This window comes from Symsagittifera roscoffensis, chromosome 6 (genome assembly GCF_963678635.1).
Source record: "Symsagittifera roscoffensis chromosome 6, txSymRosc1.1, whole genome shotgun sequence".
NCBI lineage: Eukaryota > Metazoa > Xenacoelomorpha > Acoela > Convolutidae > Symsagittifera > Symsagittifera roscoffensis.
The window spans coordinates 33659140-33682065 of record NC_087067.1 but is presented as its reverse complement, the minus strand read 5'-3'; the positions used below and the strand labels follow the sequence as shown (position 1 = coordinate 33682065).

The 22926-nt window shown below is 37.3% G+C and overlaps 18 non-coding genes across 18 annotated transcripts; all 18 read right to left on the bottom strand.

Moving 5' to 3' along the window:
• Positions 1-613: 613 nt before the first annotated feature.
• Positions 614-732, bottom strand: LOC134850184 (5S ribosomal RNA). The gene has a single exon (XR_010164155.1). It is a non-coding gene; the product is annotated as a 5S ribosomal RNA (ribosomal RNA).
• A 1159-nt stretch (positions 733-1891) lies between these two features.
• Positions 1892-2010, bottom strand: LOC134849006 (5S ribosomal RNA). The gene has a single exon (XR_010163051.1). It is a non-coding gene; the product is annotated as a 5S ribosomal RNA (ribosomal RNA).
• A 1161-nt stretch (positions 2011-3171) lies between these two features.
• LOC134849896 (5S ribosomal RNA) lies at positions 3172-3290 on the bottom strand. Its single transcript, XR_010163883.1, has one exon. It is a non-coding gene; the product is annotated as a 5S ribosomal RNA (ribosomal RNA).
• Positions 3291-4452: 1162 nt separating this feature from the next.
• On the bottom strand, positions 4453-4571 carry LOC134848978 (5S ribosomal RNA). Its single transcript, XR_010163025.1, has one exon. It is a non-coding gene; the product is annotated as a 5S ribosomal RNA (ribosomal RNA).
• Positions 4572-5737: 1166 nt separating this feature from the next.
• Positions 5738-5856, bottom strand: LOC134849895 (5S ribosomal RNA). The gene has a single exon (XR_010163882.1). It is a non-coding gene; the product is annotated as a 5S ribosomal RNA (ribosomal RNA).
• A 1131-nt stretch (positions 5857-6987) lies between these two features.
• Positions 6988-7105, bottom strand: LOC134849203 (5S ribosomal RNA). Its single transcript, XR_010163241.1, has one exon. It is a non-coding gene; the product is annotated as a 5S ribosomal RNA (ribosomal RNA).
• A 1163-nt stretch (positions 7106-8268) lies between these two features.
• Positions 8269-8387, bottom strand: LOC134849894 (5S ribosomal RNA). The gene has a single exon (XR_010163881.1). It is a non-coding gene; the product is annotated as a 5S ribosomal RNA (ribosomal RNA).
• Positions 8388-9517: 1130 nt separating this feature from the next.
• On the bottom strand, positions 9518-9635 carry LOC134849202 (5S ribosomal RNA). Its single transcript, XR_010163240.1, has one exon. It is a non-coding gene; the product is annotated as a 5S ribosomal RNA (ribosomal RNA).
• A 1160-nt stretch (positions 9636-10795) lies between these two features.
• On the bottom strand, positions 10796-10914 carry LOC134849893 (5S ribosomal RNA). Its single transcript, XR_010163880.1, has one exon. It is a non-coding gene; the product is annotated as a 5S ribosomal RNA (ribosomal RNA).
• Positions 10915-12074: 1160 nt separating this feature from the next.
• LOC134849153 (5S ribosomal RNA) lies at positions 12075-12193 on the bottom strand. Its single transcript, XR_010163192.1, has one exon. It is a non-coding gene; the product is annotated as a 5S ribosomal RNA (ribosomal RNA).
• A 1159-nt stretch (positions 12194-13352) lies between these two features.
• Positions 13353-13471, bottom strand: LOC134849892 (5S ribosomal RNA). Its single transcript, XR_010163879.1, has one exon. It is a non-coding gene; the product is annotated as a 5S ribosomal RNA (ribosomal RNA).
• Positions 13472-14630: 1159 nt separating this feature from the next.
• LOC134848949 (5S ribosomal RNA) lies at positions 14631-14749 on the bottom strand. Its single transcript, XR_010162998.1, has one exon. It is a non-coding gene; the product is annotated as a 5S ribosomal RNA (ribosomal RNA).
• Positions 14750-15912: 1163 nt separating this feature from the next.
• On the bottom strand, positions 15913-16031 carry LOC134849891 (5S ribosomal RNA). Its single transcript, XR_010163878.1, has one exon. It is a non-coding gene; the product is annotated as a 5S ribosomal RNA (ribosomal RNA).
• Positions 16032-17191: 1160 nt separating this feature from the next.
• On the bottom strand, positions 17192-17310 carry LOC134849890 (5S ribosomal RNA). Its single transcript, XR_010163877.1, has one exon. It is a non-coding gene; the product is annotated as a 5S ribosomal RNA (ribosomal RNA).
• A 1155-nt stretch (positions 17311-18465) lies between these two features.
• On the bottom strand, positions 18466-18584 carry LOC134849889 (5S ribosomal RNA). Its single transcript, XR_010163876.1, has one exon. It is a non-coding gene; the product is annotated as a 5S ribosomal RNA (ribosomal RNA).
• A 1161-nt stretch (positions 18585-19745) lies between these two features.
• LOC134849888 (5S ribosomal RNA) lies at positions 19746-19864 on the bottom strand. Its single transcript, XR_010163875.1, has one exon. It is a non-coding gene; the product is annotated as a 5S ribosomal RNA (ribosomal RNA).
• Positions 19865-21024: 1160 nt separating this feature from the next.
• LOC134849887 (5S ribosomal RNA) lies at positions 21025-21143 on the bottom strand. The gene has a single exon (XR_010163874.1). It is a non-coding gene; the product is annotated as a 5S ribosomal RNA (ribosomal RNA).
• A 1161-nt stretch (positions 21144-22304) lies between these two features.
• On the bottom strand, positions 22305-22423 carry LOC134849885 (5S ribosomal RNA). Its single transcript, XR_010163872.1, has one exon. It is a non-coding gene; the product is annotated as a 5S ribosomal RNA (ribosomal RNA).
• Between the last annotated feature and the right edge of the window lie 503 nt (positions 22424-22926).

Sequence of the window (22926 nt, the reverse complement as noted above, 5' to 3'; positions counted from 1 at the left end):
TTACTCCACGTACACTTGAGCTACAAACGTCGTTTTGGGCTCGTTGGAATTGTCCTGAGCTCAAATTTATGAAACAAGATGAAAAAAATGAACTTTGAACGAAAAAAAAACAAAAATTTTGAAAATTTCATTTTTTGCACCACGCTCGATTAGGCTTAACTTTTTGGTATCACCGAGATTTCAAAAGCTTATAACTTTGTGTTGAACCGACGAAATTGGTTCATTTTCTCAGTCCCCCAAGATTTGACTATGATCTTGTGATCCAAATAATAAAATTTGGAAATTTTAAAATTTTTGGGCAAGTTATGGCCGTTCGCGCAATTCACCAGGCTCGATTGGGCTTATTTTTTTGACATCACCGAAATTCAAAAGGCTATAACTCAAAGACCCCAAAAGTTATCTCCTTTATTTTTGACCTATCAGCAGCTGATTGTACACAAAATTGATACTGCAAAAGAAATTTTTCGGTTTTCTTTTGTTTTGGCCAAAATTTGACCCATTGAAAATTTTTGCACCACGCTCGATTAGGCTTAACTTTTTGACATCACCGAACTTTAAACAGCAATAACTCTTAGCGCATAAAATTAAAAGAATTACTTTTGCTTTAAATAAATGCCTACAACACCTGGTGTTCCCAGGCGGTCTCCCATCCAAGTACTAACCAGGCCCAATGTTGCTTAACTTCGGTGATCGGACGAGAACCGGTGCATTCAACATGGTATGGTCGTAGGCATTTGAGTTACTCCGCTTTCATTTATATCCTTACTAGCTTATGTCTATGTACATTACTTTTAAAACACTCGCCCTCGCGCGAGAGTAAAAATATGCTCTTATACCATGTAAAATTTTGCACGCTCACGTTATAATTTATGCATTTCAAACAAAATACTGAAAATTGACATTGTTTGGAATTTTTTTGGCCCAATGTGTTTTATGGCCAAATCAGCTGGTCAAAACCTATGGAGCGTGTACAAGGTGCCTTGAATGACCATCTATGGCATGATAGCCGCACATCCACTGTAAGTGGCATATGATTGAATACCAGCCAGGATACTGTCAGTTGCTTTTAGCCTAATTGTTGTGATAAACTTATTAAATAGGTAAGTATTCAAATTTATTTGATAAGTTTTCTTTGAATGCACTCTGCGACAGCGGAGGGCAGCCCAATTCTCTTGAAAAATGCAAGAAAAAAAATTGCACTAACGTAAAAGTTAGCTTTTAGGCCGATTTTCGTCCAAAATGGCCGAAATTCGGGTCCCCCCAAATTTTCAACTGATGATTACTCCACGTACACTTGAGCTACAAACGTCGTTTTGGGCTCGTTGGAATTGTCCTGAGCTCAAATTTATGAAACAAGATGAAAAAAATGAACTTTGAACGAAAAAAAACAAAAATTTTGAAAATTTCATTTTTTGCACCACGCTCGATTAGGCTTAACTTTTTGGTATCACCGAGATTTCAAAAGCTTATAACTTTGTGTTGGACCGACGAAATTGGTTCATTTTCTCAGTCCCCCAAGATCTGATTATGATCTTGTGATCCAAACAATAAAATTTGGAAATTTTAAAATTTTTGGGCAAGTTATGGCCGTTCGCGCAATTCACCAGGCTCGATTGGGCTTATTTTTTTGACATCACCGAAATTCAAAAGGCTATAACTCAAAGACCCCAAAAGTTATCTCCTTTATTTTTGACCTATCAGCAGCTGATTGTACACAAAATTGATACTGCAAAAGAAATTTTTCGGTTTTCTTTTGTTTTGGCCAAAATTTGACCCATTGAAAATTTTTGCACCATGCTCGATTAGGCTTAACTTTTTGACATCACCGAACTTTAAACAGCAATAACTCTTAGCGCATAAAATTAAAAGAATTACTTTTGCTTTAAATAAATGCCTACAACACCTGGTGTTCGCAGGCGGTCTCCCATCCAAGTACTAACCAGGCCCAATGTTGCTTAACTTCGGTGATCGGACGAGAACCGGTGCATTCAACATGGTATGGTCGTAGGCATTTGAGTTACTCCGCTTTCATTTATATCCTTACTAGATTATGTCTATTTACATTACTTTTAAAACACTCGCCCTCGCGCGAGAGTAAAAATATGCTCTTATACCATGTAAAATTTTGCACGCTCACGTTATAATTTATGCATTTCAAACAAAATACTGAAAATTGACATTGTTTGGAATTTTTTTGGCCCAATGTGTTTTATGGCCAAATCAGCTGGTCAAAACCTATGGAGCGTGTACAAGGTGCCTTGAATGACCATCTATGGCATGATAGCCGCACATCCACTGTAAGTGGCATATGATTGAATACCAGCCAGGATACTGTCAGTTGCTTTTAGCCTAATTGTTGTGATAAACTTATTAAATAGGTAAGTATTCAAATTTATTTGATAAGTTTTCTTTGAATGCACTCTGCGACAGCGGAGGGCAGCCCAATTCTCTTGAAAAATGCAAGAAAAAAAATTGCACTAACGTAAAAGTTAGCTTTTAGGCCGATTTTCGTCCAAAATGGCCGAAATTCGGGTCCCCCCAAATTTTCAACTGATGATTACTCCACGTACACTTGAGCTACAAACGTCGTTTTGGGCTCGTTGGAATTGTCCTGAGCTCAAATTTATGAAACAAGATGAAAAAAATGAACTTTGAACGAAAAAAAAAACAAAAATTTTGAAAATTTCATTTTTTGCACCACGCTCGATTAGGCTTAACTTTTTGGTATCACCGAGATTTCAAAAGCTTATAACTTTGTGTTGGACCGACGAAATTGGTTCATTTTCTCAGTCCCCCAAGATTTGACTATGATCTTGTGATCCAAATAATAAAATTTGGAAATTTTAAAATTTTTGGGCAAGTTATGGCCGTTCGCGCAATTCACCAGGCTCGATTGGGCTTATTTTTTTGACATCACCGAAATTCAAAAGGCTATAACTCAAAGACCCCAAAAGTTATCTCCGTTATTTTTGACCTATCAGCAGCTGATTGTACACAAAATTGATACTGCAAAAGAAATTTTTCGGTTTTCTTTTGTTTTGGCCAAAAATTGAAACATTGAAAATTTTTGCACCACGCTCGATTAGGCTTAACTTTTTGACATCACCGAACTTTAAACAGCAATAACTCTTAGCGCATAAAAGTAAAAGAATTACTTTTGCTTTAAATAAAAGCCTACAACACCTGGTGTTCCCAGGCGGTCTCCCATCCAAGTACTAACCAGGCCCAATGTTGCTTAACTTCGGTGATCGGACGAGAACCGGTGCATTCAACATGGTATGGTCGTAGGCATTTGAGTTACTCCGCTTTCATTTATATCCTTACTAGCTTATGTCTATGTACATTACTTTTAAAACACTCGCCCTCGCGCGAGAGTAAAAATATGCTCTTATACCATGTAAAATTTTGCACGCTCACGTTATAATTTATGCATTTCAAACAAAATACTGAAAATTGACATTGTTTGGAATTTTTTTGGCCCAATGTGTTTTATGGCCAAATCAGCTGGTCAAAACCTATGGAGCGTGTACAAGGTGCCTTGAATGACCATCAATGGCATGATAGCCGCACATCCACTGTAAGTGGCATATGATTGAATACCAGCCAAGGTACTGTCTGTTGCTTTTAGCCTAATTGTTGTGATAACCTTATTAAATAGGTAAGTATTCAAATCTATTTGATAAGTTTTCTTTGAATGCACTCTACGACAGCGGAGGGCAGCCCAATTCTCTTGAAAAATGCAAGAAAAAAAATTGCACTAACGTAAAAGTTAGCTTTTAGGCCGATTTTCGTCCAAAATGGCCGAAATTCGGGTCCCCCCATATTTTCAACTGATGATTACTCCACGTACACTTGAGCTACAAACGTCGTTTTGGGCTCGTTGTAATTGTCCTGAGCTCAAATTTATGAAACAAGATGAAAAAAATGAACTTTGAACGAAAAAAAAAAACAAAAATTTTGAAAATTTCATTTTTTGCACCACGCTCGATTAGGCTTAACTTTTTGGTATCACCGAGATTTCAAAAGCTTATAACTTTGTGTTGGACCGACGAAATTGGTTCATTTTCTCAGTCCCCCAAGATTTGACTATGATCTTGTGATCCAAATAATAAAATTTGGAAATTTAAAAATTTTTGGGCAAGTTATGGCCGTTCGCGCAATTCACCAGGCTCGATTGGGCTTATTTTTTTGACATCACCGAAATTCAAAAGGCTATAACTCAAAGACCCCAAAAGTTATCTCCAATATTTTTGACCTATCAGCAGCTGATTGTACACAAAAATGATACTGCAAAAGAAATTTTTCGGTTTTCTTTTGTTTTGGCCAAAAATTGACCCATTGAAAATTTTTGCACCACGCTCGATTAGGCTTAACTTTTTGACATCACCGAACTTTAAACAGCAATAACTCTTAGCGCATAAAAGTAAAAGAACTACTTTTGCTTTGAATAAAAGCCTACAACACCTGGTGTTCCCAGGTGGTCTCCCATCCAAGTACTAACCAGGCCCAATGTTGCTTAACTTCGGTGATCGGACGAGAACCGGTGCATTCAACATGGTATGGTCGTAGGCATTTGAGTTACTCCGCTTTCATTTATATCCTTACTAGCTTATGTCTATGTACATTACTTTTAAAACACTCGCCCTCGCGCGAGAGTAAAAATATGCTCTTATACCATGTAAAATTTTGCACGCTCACGTTATAATTTTTGCATTTCAAACAAAATACTGAAAATTGACATTGTTTGGAATTTTTTTGGCCCAATGTGTTTTATGGCCAAATCAGCTGGTCAAAATCTATGGAGCGTGTACAAGGTGCCTTGAATGACCATCTATGGCATGATAGACGCACATCCACTGTAAGTGGCATATGATTGAATACCAGCCAGGATACTGTCAGTTGCTTTTAGCCTAATTGTTGTGATAAACTTATTAAATAGGTAAGTATTCAAATCTATTTGATAAGTTTTCTTTGAATGCACTCTGCGACAGCGGAGGGCAGCCCAATTCTCTTGAAAAATGCAAGAAAAAAAATTGCACTAACTTAAAAGTTAGCTTTTAGGCCGATTTTCGTCCAAAATGGCCGAAATTCGGGTCCCCCCAAATTTTCAACTGATGATTACTCCACGTACACTTGAGCTACAAACGTCGTTTTGGGCTCGTTGGAATTTTCCTGAGCTCAAATTTATGAAACAAGATGAAAAAAATGAATTTTGAATGAAAAAAAAATAAAAACAAAAATTTTGAAAATTTCATTTTTTGCACCACGCTCGATTAGGCTTAACTTTTTGGTATCACCGAGATTTCAAAAGCTTATAACCTTGTGTTGGACCGACGAAATTGGTTCATTTTCTCAGTCTCCCAAGATTTGACTATGATCTTGTGATCCAAATAATAAAATTTGGAAATTTTAAAATTTTTGGGCAAGTTATGGCCGTTCGCGCAATTCACCAGGCTCGATTGGGCTAATTTTTTTGAAATCACCGAAATTCAAAAGGCTATAACTCAAATACCCCAAAAGTTATCTCCATTATTTTCGACCTATCAGCAGCTGATTGTACACAAAATTGATACTGCAAAAGAAATTTTTCGGTTTTCTTTTGTTTTGGCCAAAATTTGACCCATTGGAAATTTTTGCACCACGCTCGATTAGGCTTAACTTTTTGACATCACCGAACTTTAAACAGCAATAACTCTTAGCGCATAAAAGTAAAAGAATTACTTTTGCTTTAAATAAAAGCCTACAACACCTGGTGTTCCCAGGCGGTCTCCCATCCAAGTACTAACCAGGCCCAATGTTGCTTAACTTCGGTGATCGGACGAGAACCGGTGCATTCAACATGGTATGGTCGTAGGCATTTGAGTTACTCCGCTTTCATTTATATCCTTACTAGCTTATGTCAATGTACATTACTTTTAAAACACTCGCCCTCGCGCGAGAGTAAAAATATGCTCTTATACCATGTAAAATTTTGCACGCTCACGTTATAATTTATGCATTTCAAACAAAATACTGAAAATTGACATTTATGGCCAAATCAGCTGGTCAAAACCTATGGAGCGTGTACAAGGTGCCTTGAATGACCATCTATGGCATGATAGCCGCACATCCACTGTAAGTGGCATATGATTGAATACCAGCCAGGATACTGTCAGTTGCTTTTAGCCTAATCGTTGTGATAAACTTATTAAATAGGTAAGTATTCAAATCTATTTGAGAAGTTTTCTTTGAATGCACTCTGCGACAGCGGAGGGCAGCCCAATTCTCTTGAAAAATGCAAGAAAAAAAATTGCACTAACGTAAAAGTTAGCTTTTAGGCCGATTTTCGTCCAAAATGGCCGAAATTCGGGTCCCCCCAAACTTTCAACTGATGATTACTCCACGTACACTTGAGCTACAAACGTCGTTTTGGGCTCGTTGGAATTGTCCTGAGCTCAAACTTATGAAACAAGATGAAAAAACTGAACTTTGAATGAAAAAAAAACAAAAATTTTGAAAATTTCATTTTTTGCACCACGCTCGATTAGGCTTAACTTTTTGGTATCACCGAGATTTCAAAAGCTTATAACTTTGTGTTGGACCGACGAAATTGGTTCATTTTCTCAGTCCCCCAAGATTTGACTATGATCTTGTGATCCAAATAATAAAATTTGGAAATTTTAAAATTTTTGGGCAAGTTATGGCCGTTCGCGCAATTCACCAGGCTCGATTGGGCTTATTTTTTTGACATCACCGAAATTAAAAAGGCTATAACTCAAAGACCCCAAAAGTTATCTCCATTATTTTTGACCTATCAGCAGCTGATTGTACACAAAATTGATACTTCAAAAGAAATTTTTCGGTTTTCTTTTGTTTTGGCCAAAAATTGACCCATTGAAAATTTTTGCACCACGCTCGATTAGGCTTAACTTTTTGACATCACCGAACTTTAAACAGCAATAACTCTTAGCGCATAAAAGTAAAAGATTTATTTTTGCTTTAAATAAAAGCCTACAACACCTGGTGTCCCAGGCGGTCTCCCATACAAGTACTAACCAGGCCCAATGTTGCTTAACTTCGGTGATCGGACGAGAACCGGTGCATTCAACATGGTATGGTCGTAGGCATTTGAGTTACTCCGCTTTCATTTATATCCTTACTAGCTTATGTCTATGTACATTACTTTTAAAACACTCGCCCTCGCGCGAGAGTAAAAATATGCTCTTATACCATGTAAAATTTTGCACGCTCACGTTATAATTTATGCATTTCAAACAAAATACTGAAAATTGACATTGTTTGGATTTTTTTTTAGCCCAATGTGTTTTATGGCCAAATCAGCCGGTCAAAACCTATGGAGCGTGTACAAGGTGCCTTTAATGAACATCTATGGCATGATAGCCGCACATCCACTGTAAGTGGCATATGATTGAATACCAGCCAGGATACTGTCAGTTGCTTTTAGCCTAATTGTTGTGATAAACTTATTAAATAGGTAAGTATTCAAATCTATTTGATAAGTTTTCTTTGAATGCACTCTGCAACAGCGGAGGGCAGCCCAATTCTCTTGAAAAATGCAAGAAAAGAAATTGCACTAACTTAAAAGTTAGCTTTTAGGCCGATTTTCGTCCAAAATGGCCGAAATTCGGGTCCCCCCAAATTTTCAACTGATGATTACTCGGCGTAAACTTGAGCTACAAACGTCGTTTTGGGCTCGTTGGAATTGTCCTGAGCTCAAATTTATGAAAAAAGATGAAAAAAATGAACTTTGAACGAAAAAAAAAAACAAAAATTTTGAAAATTTCATTTTTTGCACCACGCTCGATTAGGCTTAACTTTTTGGTATCACCGAGATTTCAAAAGCTTATAACTTTGTGTTGGACCGACGAAATTGGTTCATTTTCTAAGTCCCCCAAGATTTGACTATGATCTTGTGATCCAAATAATAAAATTTGGAAATTTTAAAATTTTTGGGCAAGTTATGGCCGTTCGCGCAATTCACCAGGCTCGATTGGGCTTATTTTTTTGACATCACCGAAATTCAAAAGGCTATAACTCAAAGACCCCAAAACTTATCTCCATTATTTTTGACCTATCAGCAGCTGATTGTAAACAAAATTGATACTGCAAAAGAAATTTTTCGGTTTTCTTTTGTTTTGGCCAAAATTTGACCCATTGAAAATTTTGGCACCACGCTCGATTAGGCTTAATTTTTTGACATCACCGAACTTTAAACAGCAATAACTCTTAGCGCATAAAAGTAAAAGAATTACTTTTGCTTTAAATAAAAGCCTACAACACCTGGTGTTCCCAGGCGGTCTCCCATCCAAGTACTAACCAGGCCCAATGTTGCTTAACTTCGGTGATCGGACGAGAACCGGTGCATTCAACATGGTATGGTCGTAGGCATTTGAGTTACTCCGCTTTCATTTATATCCTTACTAGCTTATGTCAATGTACATTACTTTTAAAACACTCGCCCTCGCGCGAGAGTAAAAATATGCTCTTATACCATGTAAAATTTTGCACGCTCACGTTATAATTTATGCATTTCAAACAAAATACTGAAAATTGACATTTATGGCCAAATCAGCTGGTCAAAACCTATGGAGCGTGTACAAGGTGCCTTGAATGACCATCTATGGCATGATAGCCGCACATCCACTGTAAGTGGCATATGATTGAATACCAGCCAGGATACTGTCAGTTGCTTTTAGCCTAATTGTTGTGATAAACTTATTAAATAGGTAAGTATTCAAATCTATTTGAGAAGTTTTCTTTGAATACACTCTGCGACAGCGGAGGGCAGCCCAATTCTCTTGAAAAATGCAAGAAAAAAAATTGCACTAACGTAAAAGTTAGCTTTTAGGCCGATTTTCGTCCAAAATGGCCGAAATTCGGGTCCCCCCAAACTTTCAACTGATGATTACTCCACGTACACTTGAGCTACAAACGTCGTTTTGGGCTCGTTGGAATTGTCCTGAGCTCAAACTTATGAAACAAGATGAAAAAACTGAACTTTGAACGAAAAAAAAAAAAAAATTTGAAAATTTCATTTTTTGCACCACGCTCGATTAGGCTTAACTTTTTGGTATCACCGAGATTTCAAAAGCTTATAACTTTGTGTTGGACCGACGAAATTGGTTCATTTTCTCAGTCCCCCAAGATTTGACTATGATCTTGTGATCCAAATAATAAAATTTGGAAATTTTAAAATTTTTGGGCAAGTTATGGCCTTTCGCGCAATTCACCAGGCTCGATTGGGCTTATTTTTTTGACATCACCGAAATTAAAAAGGCTATAACTCAAAGACCCCAAAAGTTATCTCCATTATTTTTGACCTATCAGCAGCTGATTGTACACAAAATTGATACTTCAAAAGAAATTTTTCGGTTTTCTTTTGTTTTGGCCAAAAATTGACCCATTGAAAATTTTTGCACCACGCTCGATTAGGCTTAACTTTTTGACATCACCGAACTTTAAACAGCAATAACTCTTAGCGCATAAAAGTAAAAGATTTATTTTTGCTTTAAATAAAAGCCTACAACACCTGGTGTCCCAGGCGGTCTCCCATACAAGTACTAACCAGGCCCAATGTTGCTTAACTTCGGTGATCGGACGAGAACCGGTGCATTCAACATGGTATGGTCGTAGGCATTTGAGTTACTCCGCTTTCATTTATATCCTTACTAGCTTATGTCTATGTACATTACTTTTAAAACACTCGCCCTCGCGCGAGAGTAAAAATATGCTCTTATACCATGTAAAATTTTGCACGCTCACGTTATAATTTATGCATTTCAAACAAAATACTGAAAATTGACATTGTTTGGATTTTTTTTAGCCCAATGTGTTTTATGGCCAAATCAGCCGGTCAAAACCTATGGAGCGTGTACAAGGTGCCTTTAATGACCATCTATGGCATGATAACCGCACATCCACTGTAAGTGGCATATGATTGAATACCAGCCAGGATACTGTCAGTTGCTTTTAGCCTAATTGTTGTGATAAACTTATTAAATAGGTAAGTATTCAAATCTATTTGATAAGTTTTCTTTGAATGCACTCTGCGACAGCGGAGGGCAGCCCAATTCTCTTGAAAAATGCAAGAAAAGAAATTGCACTAACTTAAAAGTTAGCTTTTAGGCCGATTTTCGTCCAAAATGGCCGAAATTCGGGTCCCCCCAAATTTTCAACTGATGATTACTCCACGTAAACTTGAGCTACAAACGTCGTTTTGGGCTCGTTGGAATTGTCCTGAGCTCAAATTTATGAAACAAGATGAAAAAAATGAACTTTGAACGAAAAAAAAACAAAAATTTTGAAAATTTCATTTTTTGCACCACGCTCGATTAGGCTTAACTTTTTGGTATCACCGAGATTTCAAAAGCTTATAACTTTGTGTTGGACCGACGAAATTGGTTCATTTTCTAAGTCCCCCAAGATTTGACTATGATCTTGTGATCCAAATAATAAAATTTGGAAATTTTAAAATTTTTGGGCAAGTTATGGCCGTTCGCGCAATTCACCAGGCTCGATTGGGCTTATTTTTTTGACATCACCGAAATTCAAAAGGCTATAACTCAAAGACCCCAAAACTTATCTCCATTATTTTTGACCTATATGCAGCTGATTGTAAACAAAATTGATACTGCAAAAGAAATTTTTCGGTTTTCTTTTGTTTTGGCCAAAATTTGACCCATTGAAAATTTTGGCACCACGCTCGATTAGGCTTAACTTTTTGACATCACCGAACTTTAAACAGCAATAACTCTTAGCGCATAAAAGTAAAAGAATTACTTTTGCTTTAAATAAAAGCCTACAACACCTGGTGTTCCCAGGCGGTCTCCCATCCAAGTACTAACCAGGCCCAATGTTGCTTAACTTCGGTGATCGGACGAGAACCGGTGCATTCAACATGGTATGGTCGTAGGCATTTGAGTTACTCCGCTTTCATTTATATCCTTACTAGCTTATGTCTATGTACATTACTTTTAAAACACTCGCCCTCGCACGAGAGTAAAAATATGTTCTAATACCATGTAAAATTTTGCACGCTCACGTTATAATTTATGCATTTCAAACAAAATACTGAAAATTGACATTGTTTGGAATTTTTTTGGCCCAATGTGTTTTATGGCCAAATCAGCTGGTCAAAACCTATGGAGCGTGTACAAGGTGCCTTGAATGACCATCTATGGCATGATAGCCGCACATCCACTGTAAGTGGCATATGATTGAATACCAGCCAGGATACTGTCAGTTGCTTTTAGCCTAATTGTTGTGATAAACTTATTAAATAGGTAAGTATTCAAATCTATTTGATACGTTTTCTTTGAATGCACTCTGCGACAGCGGAGGGCAGCCCAATTCTCTTGAAAAATGCAAGAAAAAAAATTGCACTAACTAAAAGTTAGCTTTTAGGCCGATTTTCGTCCAAAATGGCCGAAATTCGGGTCCCCCCAAATTTTCAACTGATGATTACTCCACGTACATTTGAGCTGCAAACGTCGTTTTTGGCCCGTTGGAATTGTCCTGAGCTCAAATTTATGAAACAAATTGAAAAAAATGAAATTTGAACGAAAAAAAAAACAAAAGTTTTGAAAATTTCATTTTTTGCACCACGCTCGATTAGGCTTAACTTTTTGGTATCACCGAGATTTCAAAAGCTTATAACTTTGTGTTGGACCGACGAAATTGATTCTTTTTCTCAGTCCCCCAAGATTTGACTATGATCTTGTGATCCAAATAATAAAATTTGGAAATTTTAAAATTTTTGGGCAAGTTATGGCCGTTCGCGCAATTCACCAGGCTCGATTGGGCTTATTTTTTTGACATCACCGAAATTCAAAAGGCTATAACTCAAAGACCCCAAAATTTATCTCCATTATTTTTGACCTATCAGCAGCTCATTGTACACAAAATTGATACTGCAAAAGAAATTTTTCGGTTTTCTTTTGTTTTGGCCAAAATTTGACCCATTGAAAATTTTGGCACCACGCTCGATTAGGCTTAACTTTTTGACATCACCGAACTTTAAACAGCAATAACTCTTAGCGCATAAAAGTGAAAGAATTACTTTTGCTTTAAATAAAAGCCTACAACACCTGGTGTTCCCAGGCGGTCTCCCATCCAAGTACTAACGAGGCCCAATGTTGCTTAACTTCGGTGATCGGACGAGAACCGGTGCATTCAACATGGTATGGTCGTAGGCATTTGAGTTACTCCGCTTTCATTTATATCCTTACTAGCTTATGTCTATGTACATTACTTTTAAAACACTCGCCCTCGCGCGAGAGTAAAAATATGTTCTTATACCATGTAAAGTTTTGCACGCTCACGTTATAATTTATGCATTTCAAACAAAATACTGAAAATTGACATTGTTTGGAATTTTTTTGGCCCAATGTGTTTTATGGCCAAATCAGCTGGTCAAAACCTATGGAGCGTGTACAAGGTGCCTTGAATGACCATCTATGGCATGATAGCCGCACATCCACTGTAAGTGGCATATGCTTGAATACCAGCCAGGATACTGTCAGTTGCTTTTAGCCTAATTGTTGTGATAAACTTATTAAATAGGTAAGTATTCAAATCTATTTGATAAGTTTTCTTTGAATGCACTCTGCGACAGCGGAGGGCAGCCCAATTCTCTTGAAAAATGCAAGAAAAAAAATTGCACTAACTAAAAGTTAGCTTTTAGGCCGATTTTCGTCCAAAATGGCCGAAATTCGGGTCCCCCCAATTTTTCAACTGATGATTACTCCACGTACACTTGAGCTACAAACGTCGTTTTGGGATCGTTGGAATTGCACTGAGCTCAAATTTATGAAACAAGATGAAAAAAAGGAACTTTGATGGAAAAAAAAACAAAAATTTTGAAAATTTCATTTTTTGCACCACGCTCGATTAGGCTTAACTTTTTGGTATCACCGAGATTTCAAAAGCTTATAACTTTGTGTTGGACCGACGAAATTGGTTCATTTTTTCAGTCCCCCAAGATTTGACTTTGATCTTGTGATCCAAATAATAAAATTTGGAAATTTTAAAATTTTTGGGCAAGTTATGGCCGTTCGCGCAATTCACCAGGCTCGATTGGGCTTATTTTTTTGACATCACCGAAATTCAAAAGGCTATAACTCAAAGACCCCAAAAGTTATCTCCATTATTTTTGACCTATCAGCAGCTGATTGTACACAAAATTGATACTGCAAAAGAAATTTTTCGGTTTTCTTTTGTTTTGGCCAAAATTTGACCCATTGAAAATTTTGGCACCACGCTCGATTAGGCTTAACTTTTTGACATCACCGAACTTTAAACAGCAATAACTCTTAGCGCATAAAAGTGAAAGAATTACTTTTGCTTTAAATAAAAGCCTACAACACCTGGTGTTCCCAGGCGGTCTCCCATCCAAGTACTAACCAGGCCCAATGTTGCTTAACTTCGGTGATCGGACGAGAACCGGTGCATTCAACATGGTATGGTCGTAGGCATTTGAGTTACTCCGCTTTCATTTATATCCTTACTAGCTTATGTCTATGTACATTACTTTTAAAACACTCGCCCTCGCGCGAGAGTAAAAATATGTTCTTATACCATGTAAAATTTTGCACGCTCACGTTATAATTTATGCATTTCAAACAAAATACTGAAAATTGACATTGTTTGGAATTTTTTTGGCCCAATGTGTTTTATGGCCAAATCAGCTGGTCAAAACCTATGGAGCGTGTACAAGGTGCCTTGAATGACCATCTATGGCATGGTAGCCGCACATCCACTGTAAGTGGCATATGATTGAATACCAGCCAGGATACTGTCAGTTGCTTTTAGCCTAATTGTTGTGATAAACTTATTAAATAGGTAAGTATTCAAATCTATTTGATAAGTTTTCTTTGAATTCACTCTGCGACAGCGGAGGGCAGCCCAATTCTCTTGAAAAATGCAAGAAAAAAAATTGCACTAACTAAAAGTTAGCTTTTAGGCCGATTTTCGTCCAAAATGGCCGAAATTCGGGTCCCCCCAAATTTTCAACTGATGATTACTCCACGTACACTTGAGCTACAAACGTCGTTTTGGGCTCGTTGGAATTGTACTGAGCTCAAATTTATGAAACAAGATGAAAAAAAGGAACTTTGGATGAAAAAAAAACTAAAATTTTGAAAATTTCATTTTTTGCACCACGCTCGATTAGGCTTAACTTTTTGGTATCACCGAGATTTCAAAAGCTTATAACTTTGTGTCGGACCGACGAAATTGGTTCATTTTCTCAGTCCCCCAAGATTTGACTATGATCTTGTGATCCAAATAATAAAATTTGGAAATTTTAAAATTTTTGGGCAAGTTATGGCCGTTCGCGCAATTCACCAGGCTCGATTGGGCTTATTTTTTTGACATCACCGAAATTCAAAAGGCTATAACTCAAAGACCCCAAAAGTTATCTCCATTATTTTTGACCTATCAGCAGCTGATTGTACACAAAATTGATACTGCAAAAGAAATTTTTCGGTTTTCTTTTTTTTTGGCCAAAATTTGACCCATTGAAAATTTTGGCACCACGCTCGATTAGGCTTAACTTTTTGACATCACCGAACTTTAAACAGCAATAACTCTTAGCGCATAAAAGTAAAAGAATTACTTTTGCTTTAAATAAAAGCCTACAACACCTGGTGTTCCCAGGCGGTCTCCCATCCAAGTACTAACCAGGCCCAATGTTGCTTAACTTCGGCGATCGGACGAGAACCGGTGCATTCAACATGGTATGGTCGTAGGCATTTGAGTTACTCCGCTTTCATTTATATCCTTACTAGCTTATGTCTATGTACATTACTTTTAAAACACTCGCCCTCGCGCGAGAGTAAAAATATTTTCTTATACCATGTAAAATTTTGCACGCTCACGTTATAATTTATGCATTCCAAACAAAATACTGAAAATTGACATTGTTTGGAATTTTTTTGGCCCAATGTGTTTTATGGCCAAATCAGCTGCTCAAAACCTATGGAGCGTGTACAAGGTGCCTTGAATGACCATCTATGGCATGATAGCCGCACATCCACTGTAAGTGGCATATGATTGAATACCAGCCAGGATACTGTCAGTTGCTTTTAGCCTAATTGTTGTGATAAACTTATTAAATAGGTAAGTATTCAAATCTATTTGATAAGTTTTCTTTGAATGCACTCTGCGACAGCGGAGGGCAGCCCAATTCTCTTGAAAAATGCAAGAAAAAAAATTGCACTTACTAAAAGTTAGCTTTTAGGCCGATTTTCGTCCAAAATGGCCGAAATTTGGGTCCCCCCAAATTTTCAACTGATGATTACTCCACGTACACTTGAGCTACAAACGTCGTTTTGGGCTCGTTGGAATTGTCCTGAGCTCAAATTTATGAAACGAGATGAAAAAAATGAACTTTGAAAGAAAAAAAAAACAAAAATTTTGAAAATTTCATTTTTTGCACCACGCTCGATTAGGCTTAACTTTTTGGTATCACCGATATTTCAAAAGCTTATAACTTTGTGTTGGACCGACGAAATTGGTTCATTTTCTCAGTCCCCCAAGATTTGACTATGATCTTGTGATCCGAATATTAATAAAATTTGGAAATTTTAAATTTTTTGGGCAAGTTATGGCCGTTCGCGCAATTCACCAGGCTCGATTGGGCTTATTTTTTTGACATCACCGAAATTCAAAAGGCTATAACTCAAAGACCCCAAAAATTATATCCATTATTTTTGACCTATCAGCATCTGATTGTACACAAAATTGATACTGCAAAAGAAATTTTTCGGTTTTCTTTTGTTTTGGCCAAAATTTGACCCATTGAAAATTTTTGCACCACGCTCGATTAGGTTTAACTTTTTGACATCACCGAACTTTAAACAGCAATAACTCTTAGCGCATAAAAGTAAAAGAATTACTTTTGCTTTAAATAAAAGCCTACAACACCTGGTGTTCCCAGGCGGTCTCCCATCCAAGTACTAACCAGGCCCAATGTTGCTTAACTTCGGTGATCGGACGAGAACCGGTGCATTCAACATGGTATGGTCGTAGGCATTTGAGTTACTCCGCTTTCATTTATATCCTTACTAGCTTATGTCTATGTACATTACTTTTAAAACACTCGCCCTCGCGCGAGAGTAAAAATATGCTCTCATACCATGTAAAATTTTGCACGCTCACGTTATAATTTATGCATTTCAAACAAAATACTGAAAATTGACATTGTTTGGAACTTTTTTGGCCCAATGTGTTTTATGGCCAAATCAGCTGGTCAAAACCTATGGAGCGTGTACAAGGTGCCTTGAATGACCATCTATGGCATGATAGCCGCACATCCACTGTAAGTGGCATATGATTGAATACCAGCCAGGATACTGTCAGTCGCTTTTTGCGTAATTGTTGTGATAAACTTATTAAATAGGTAAGTATTCAAATCTATTTGATAAGTTTTCTTTGAATGCACTCTGCGACAGCGGAGGGCAGCCCAATTCTCTTGAAAAATGCAAGAAAAGAAATTGCACTAACTTAAAAGTTAGCTTTTAGGCCGATTTTCGTCCAAAATGGCCGAAATTCGGGTCCCCCCAAAATTTCAACTGATGATTACTCCACGTACACTTGAGCTACAAACGTCGTTTTGGGCTCGTTGGAATTGTCCTGAGCTCAAATTTATGAAACGAGATGAAAAAATGAACTTTGAACGGAAAAAAAAACAAAAATTTTGAAAATTTCATTTTTTGCACCACGCTCGATTAGGCTTAACTTTTTGGTATCACCGAGATTTCAAAAGCTTATAACTTTGTGTTGGACCCACGAAATTGGTTCATTTTCTCAGTCCCCCAAGATTTGACTATGATCTTGTGATCCAAATAATAAAATTTGGAATTTTTAAAAGTTTTGGGCAAGTTATGGCCGTTCGCGCAATTCACCAGGCTCGATTGGGCTTATTTTTTTGACATCACCGAAATTCAAAAGGCTATAACTCAAAGACCCCAAAAGTTATCTCCATTATTTTTGACCTATCAGCAGCTGATTATACACAAAATTGATACTGCAAAAGAAATTTTTCGGTTTTCTTTTGTTTTGGCCAAAATTTGACCCATTGAAAATTTTTGCACCACGCTCGATTAGGCTTAACTTTTTGACATCACCGAACTTTAAACAGCAATAACTCTTAGCGCATAAAATTAAAAGAATTACTTTTGCTTTAAATCAAAGCCTACAACACCTGGTGTTCCCAGGCGGTCTCCCATCCAAGTACTAACCAGGCCCAATGTTGCTTAACTTCGGTGATCGGACGAGAACCGGTGCATTCAACATGGTATGGTCGTAGGCATTTGAGTTACTCCGCTTTAATTTATATCCTTACTAGCTTATGTCTATGTACATTACTTTTAAAACACTCGCCCTCGCGCGAGAGTAAAAATATGTTCTTATACCATGTAAAATTTTGCACGCTCACGTTATAATTTATGCATTTCAAACAAAATACTGAAAATTGACATTGTTTGGAATTTTTTTGGCCCAATGTGTTTTATGGCCAAATCAGCTGGTCAAAACCTATGGAGCGTGTACAAGGTGCCTTGAATGACCATCTATGGCATGATAGCCGCACATCCACTGTAAGTGGCATACGATTGAATACCAGCCAGGATACTGTCAGTTGCTTTTAGCCTAATTGTTGTGATAAATTTATTAAATAGGTAAGTATTCAAATCTGTTTGATAAAATTTCTTTGAATGCACTCTGCGACAGCGGAGAGCAGCCCAATTCTCTTGAAAAATGCAAGAAAAAAATTGCACTAACAAGTTAGCTTTTAGGCCGATTTTCGTCCAAAATGGCCGAAATTCGGGTCCCCCCAAATTTTCAACTGATGATTACTCCACGTACACTTGAGCTACAAACGTCGTTTTTGGCTCGTTGGAATTGTCCTGAGCTCAAATTTATGAAATGAGATGAAAAAAATGAACTTTGAACGAAAAAAAAACAAAAATTTTGAAAATTTCATTTTTTGCACCACGCTCGATTAGGCTTAACTTTTTGTATCACCGAGATTTCAAAAGCTTATAACTTTGTGTTGGACCGACGAAATTGGTTCATTTTCTCAGTCCCCCAAGATTTGACTATGATCTTGTGATCCAAATAACAAAATTTGGAAATTTGAAAATTTTTGGGCAAGTTATGGCCGTTCGCGCAATTCACCAGGCTCGATTGGGCTTATTTTTTTGACATCACCGAAATTCAAAAGGCTATAACTCAAAGACCCCAAAAGTTATCTCCATTATTTTTGACCTATCAGCAGCTGATTGTACACAAAATTGATACTGCAGAAGAAATTTTTCGGTTTTCTTTTGTTTTGGCCAAAATTTTGACCCATTGAAAATTTTTGCACCACGCTCGATTAGGCTTAATTTTTTGACATCACCGAATTTTAAACAGCAATAACTCTTAGCGCATAAAAGTAAAAGAATTACTTTTGCTTTAAATAAAAGCCTACAACACCTGGTGTTCCCAGGCGGTCTCCCATCCAAGTACTAACCAGGCCCAATGTTGCTTAACTTCGGTGATCGGACGAGAACCGGTGCATTCAACATGGTATGGTCGTAGGCATTTGAGTTACTCCGCTTTCATTTATATCCTTACTAGCTTATGTCTATGTACATTACTTTTAAAACAGTCGCCCTCGCGCGAGAGTAAAAATATGCTCTTATACCATGTAAAATTTTGCACGCTCACGTTATAATTTATGCATTTCAAACAAAATACTGAAAATTGACATTGTTTGGAATTTTTTTGGCCCAATGTGTTTTATGGCCAAATCAGCTGGTCAAAATCTATGGAGCGTGTACAAGGTGCCTTGAATGACCATCTATGGCATGATAGCCGCACATCCACTGTAAGTGGCATATGATTGAATACCAGCCAGGATACTGTCAGTTGCTTTTAGCCTAATTGTTGTGATGAACTTATTAAATAGGTAAGTATTCAAATCTATTTGATAAGTTTTCTTTGAATGCACTCTGCGACAGCGGAAGGCAGCCCAATTCTCTTGAAAAATCAAAGAAAAGAAATTGCACTAACGTAAAAGTTAGCTTTTAGGCCGATTTTCGTCCAAAATGGCCGAAATTCGGGTCCCCCCAAATTTTCAACTGATGATTACTCCACGTACACTTGAGCTACAAACGTCGTTTTGGGCTCGTTGGAATTGTCCTGAGCTCAAATTTGTGAAACAAGATGAAAAAATTGAACTTTGAACGAAAAAAAAAACAAAAATTTTGAAAATTTCATTTTTTGCACCACGCTCGATTAGGCTTAACTTTTTGGTATCACCGAGAATTCAAAAGCTTATAACTTTGTGTTGGACCGACGACATTGGTTCATATTCTCAGTCCCCCAAGATTTGACTATGATCTTGTGATCCAAATAATGAAATTTGGAAATTTTAAAATTTTTGGGCAAGTTATGGCCGTTCGCGCAATTCACCAGGCTCGATTGGGCTTATTTTTTTGACATCACCGAAATTCAAAAGGCTATAACTCAAAGACCCCAAAAGTTATCTCCATTATTTTTGATCTATCAGCAGCTGATTGTACACAAAATTGATACTGCAAAAGAAATTTTTCGGTTTTCTTTTGTTTTGGCCAAATTTTGACCCATTGAAAATTTTTGCACCACGCTCGATTAGGCTTAACTTTTTGACATCACCGAACTTTAAACAGCAATAACTCTTAGCGCATAAAAGTAAAAGAATTACTTTTGCTTTAAATAAAAGCCTACAACACCTGGTGTTCCCAGGCGGTCTCCCATCCAAGTACTAACCAGGCCCAATGTTGCTTAACTTCGGTGATCGGACGAGAACCGGTGCATTCAACATGGTATGGTCGTAGGCATTTGAGTTACTCCGCTTCCATTTATATCCTTACTAGCTTATGTCTATGTACATTACTTTTAAAACACTCGCCCTCGCGCGAGAGTAAAATTATGTTCATATACCATGTAAAATTTTGCACGCTCACGTTATAATTTATGCATTTCAAACAAAATACTGAAAATTGACATTGTTTGGAATTTTTTTGGCCCAATGTGTTTTATGGCCAAATCAGCTGGTCAAAACCTATGGAGCGTGTACAAGGTGCCTTGAATGACCATCTATGGCATGATAGCCGCACATCCACTGTAAGTGGCATATGATTGAATACCAGCCAGGATACTGTCAGTTGCTTTTAGCCTAATTGTTGTGATAAACTTATTAAATAGGTAAGTATTCAAATCTATTTGATAAATTTTCTTTGAATGCACTCTGCGACAGCGGAAGGCAGCCCAATTCTCTTGAAAAATCAAAGAAAAGAAATTGCACTAACGTAAAAGTTAGCTTTTAGGCCGATTTTCGTCCAAAATGGCCGAAATTCGGGTCCCCCCAAATTTTCAACTGATGATTACTCCACGTACACTTGAGCTACAAACGTCGTTTTGGGCTCGTTGGAATTGTCCTGAGCTCAAATTTGTGAAACAAGATGAAAAAATTGAACTTTGAACGAAAAAAAAACAAAAATTTTGAAAATTTCATTTTTTGCACCACGCTCGATTAGGCTTAACTTTTTGGTATCACCGAGAATTCAAAAGCTTATAACTTTGTGTTGGACCGACGACATTGGTTCATATTCTCAGTCCCCCAAGATTTGACTATGATCTTGTGATCCAAATAATGAAATTTGGAAATTTTAAAATTTTTGGGCAAGTTATGGCCGTTCGCGCAATTCACCAGGCTCGATTGGGCTTATTTTTTTGACATCACCGAAATTCAAAAGGCTATAACTCAAAGACCCCAAAAGTTATCTCCATTATTTTTGATCTATCAGCAGCTGATTGTACACAAAATTGATACTGCAAAAGAAATTTTTCGGTTTTCTTTTGTTTTGGCCAAATTTTGACCCATTGAAAATTTTTGCACCACGCTCGATTAGGCTTAACTTTTTGACATCACCGAACTTTAAACAGCAATAACTCTTAGCGCATAAAAGTAAAAGAATTACTTTTGCTTTAAATAAAAGCCTACAACACCTGGTGTTCCCAGGCGGTCTCCCATCCAAGTACTAACCAGGCCCAATGTTGCTTAACTTCGGTGATCGGACGAGAACCGGTGCATTCAACATGGTATGGTCGTAGGCATTTGAGTTACTCCGCTTCCATTTATATCCTTACTAGCTTATGTCTATGTACATTACTTTTAAAACACTCGCCCTCGCGCGAGAGTAAAATTATGTTCATATACCATGTAAAATTTTGCACGCTCACGTTATAATTTATGCATTTCAAACAAAATACTGAAAATTGACATTGTTTGGAATTTTTTTGGCCCAATGTGTTTTATGGCCAAATCAGCTGGTCAAAACCTATGGAGCGTGTACAAGGTGCCTTGAATGACCATCTATGGCATGATAGCCGCACATCCACTGTAAGTGGCATATGATTGAATACCAGCCAGGATACTGTCAGTTGCTTTTAGCCTAATTGTTGTGATAAACTTATTAAATAGGTAAGTATTCAAATCTATTTGATAAATTTTCTTTGAATGCACTCTGCGACAGCGGAGGGCAGCCCAATTCTCTTGAAAAATGCAAGAAAAAAAATTGCACTAACTGAAAAGTTAGCTTTTAGGCCGATTTTCGTCCAAAATGGCCGAAATTCGGGTCCCCCCAAATTTTCAACTGATGATTACTCCACGTACACTTGAGCTACAAACGTCGTTTTGGGCTCGTTGGAATTTTCCTGAGCTCAAATTTATGAAACAAGATGAAAAAAATGAACTTTGAACGAAAAAAAAAACAAAAATTTTGAAAATTTCATTTTTTGCACCACGCTCGATTAGGCTTAACTTTTTGGTATCACCGAGATTTCAAAAGCTTATAACTTTGTGTTGGACCGACGAAATTGGTTCATTTTCTCAGTCCCCCAAGATTTGATTATGCTCTTGTGATCCAAATAATAAAATTCGGAAATTTTAAAATTTTTGGGCAAGTTATGGCCGTTCGCGCAATTCACCAGGCTCGATTGGGCTTATTTTTTTGACATCACCGAAATTCAAAAGGCTATAACTCAAAGACCCCAAAAGTTATCTCCATTATTTTTGACCTATCAGCAGCTGATTGTACACAAAATTGATACTGCAAAAGAAATTTTTCGGTTTTCTTTTGTTTTGGCCAAAATTTGACCCATTGAAAATTTTTGCACCACGCTCGATTAGGCTTAACTTTTTGACATCACCGAACTTTAAACAGCAATAACTCTTAGCGCATAAAAGTAAAAGAATTACTTTTGCTTTAAATAAAAGCCTACAACACCTGGTGTTCCCAGGCGGTCTCCCATCCAAGTACTAACCAGGCCCAATGTTGCTTAACTTCGGTGATCGGACGAGAACCGGTGCATTCAACATGGTATGGTCGTAGGCATTTGAGTTACTCCGCTTTCATTTATATCCTTACTAGCTTATGTCTATGTACATTACTTTTAAAACACTCGCCCTCGCGCGAGAGTAAAAATATGTTCTTATACCATGTAAAATTTTGCACGCTCACGTTATAATTTATGCATTTCAAACAAAATACTGAAAATTGACATTGTTTGGAATTTTTTTGGCCCAATGTGTTTTATGGCCAAATCAGCTGGTCAAAACCTATGGAGCGTGTACAAGGTGCCTTGAATGACCATCTATGGCATGATAGCCGCACATCCACTGTAAGTGGCATATGATTGAATACCAGCCAGGATACTGTCAGTTGCTTTTAGCCTAATTGTTGTGATAAACTTATTAAATAGGTAAGTATTCAAATCTATTTGATAAATTTTCTTTGAATGCACTCTGCGACAGCGGAGGGCAGCCCAATTCTCTTGAAAAATGCAAGAAAAAAAATTGCACTAACTGAAAAGTTAGCTTTTAGGCCGATTTTCGTC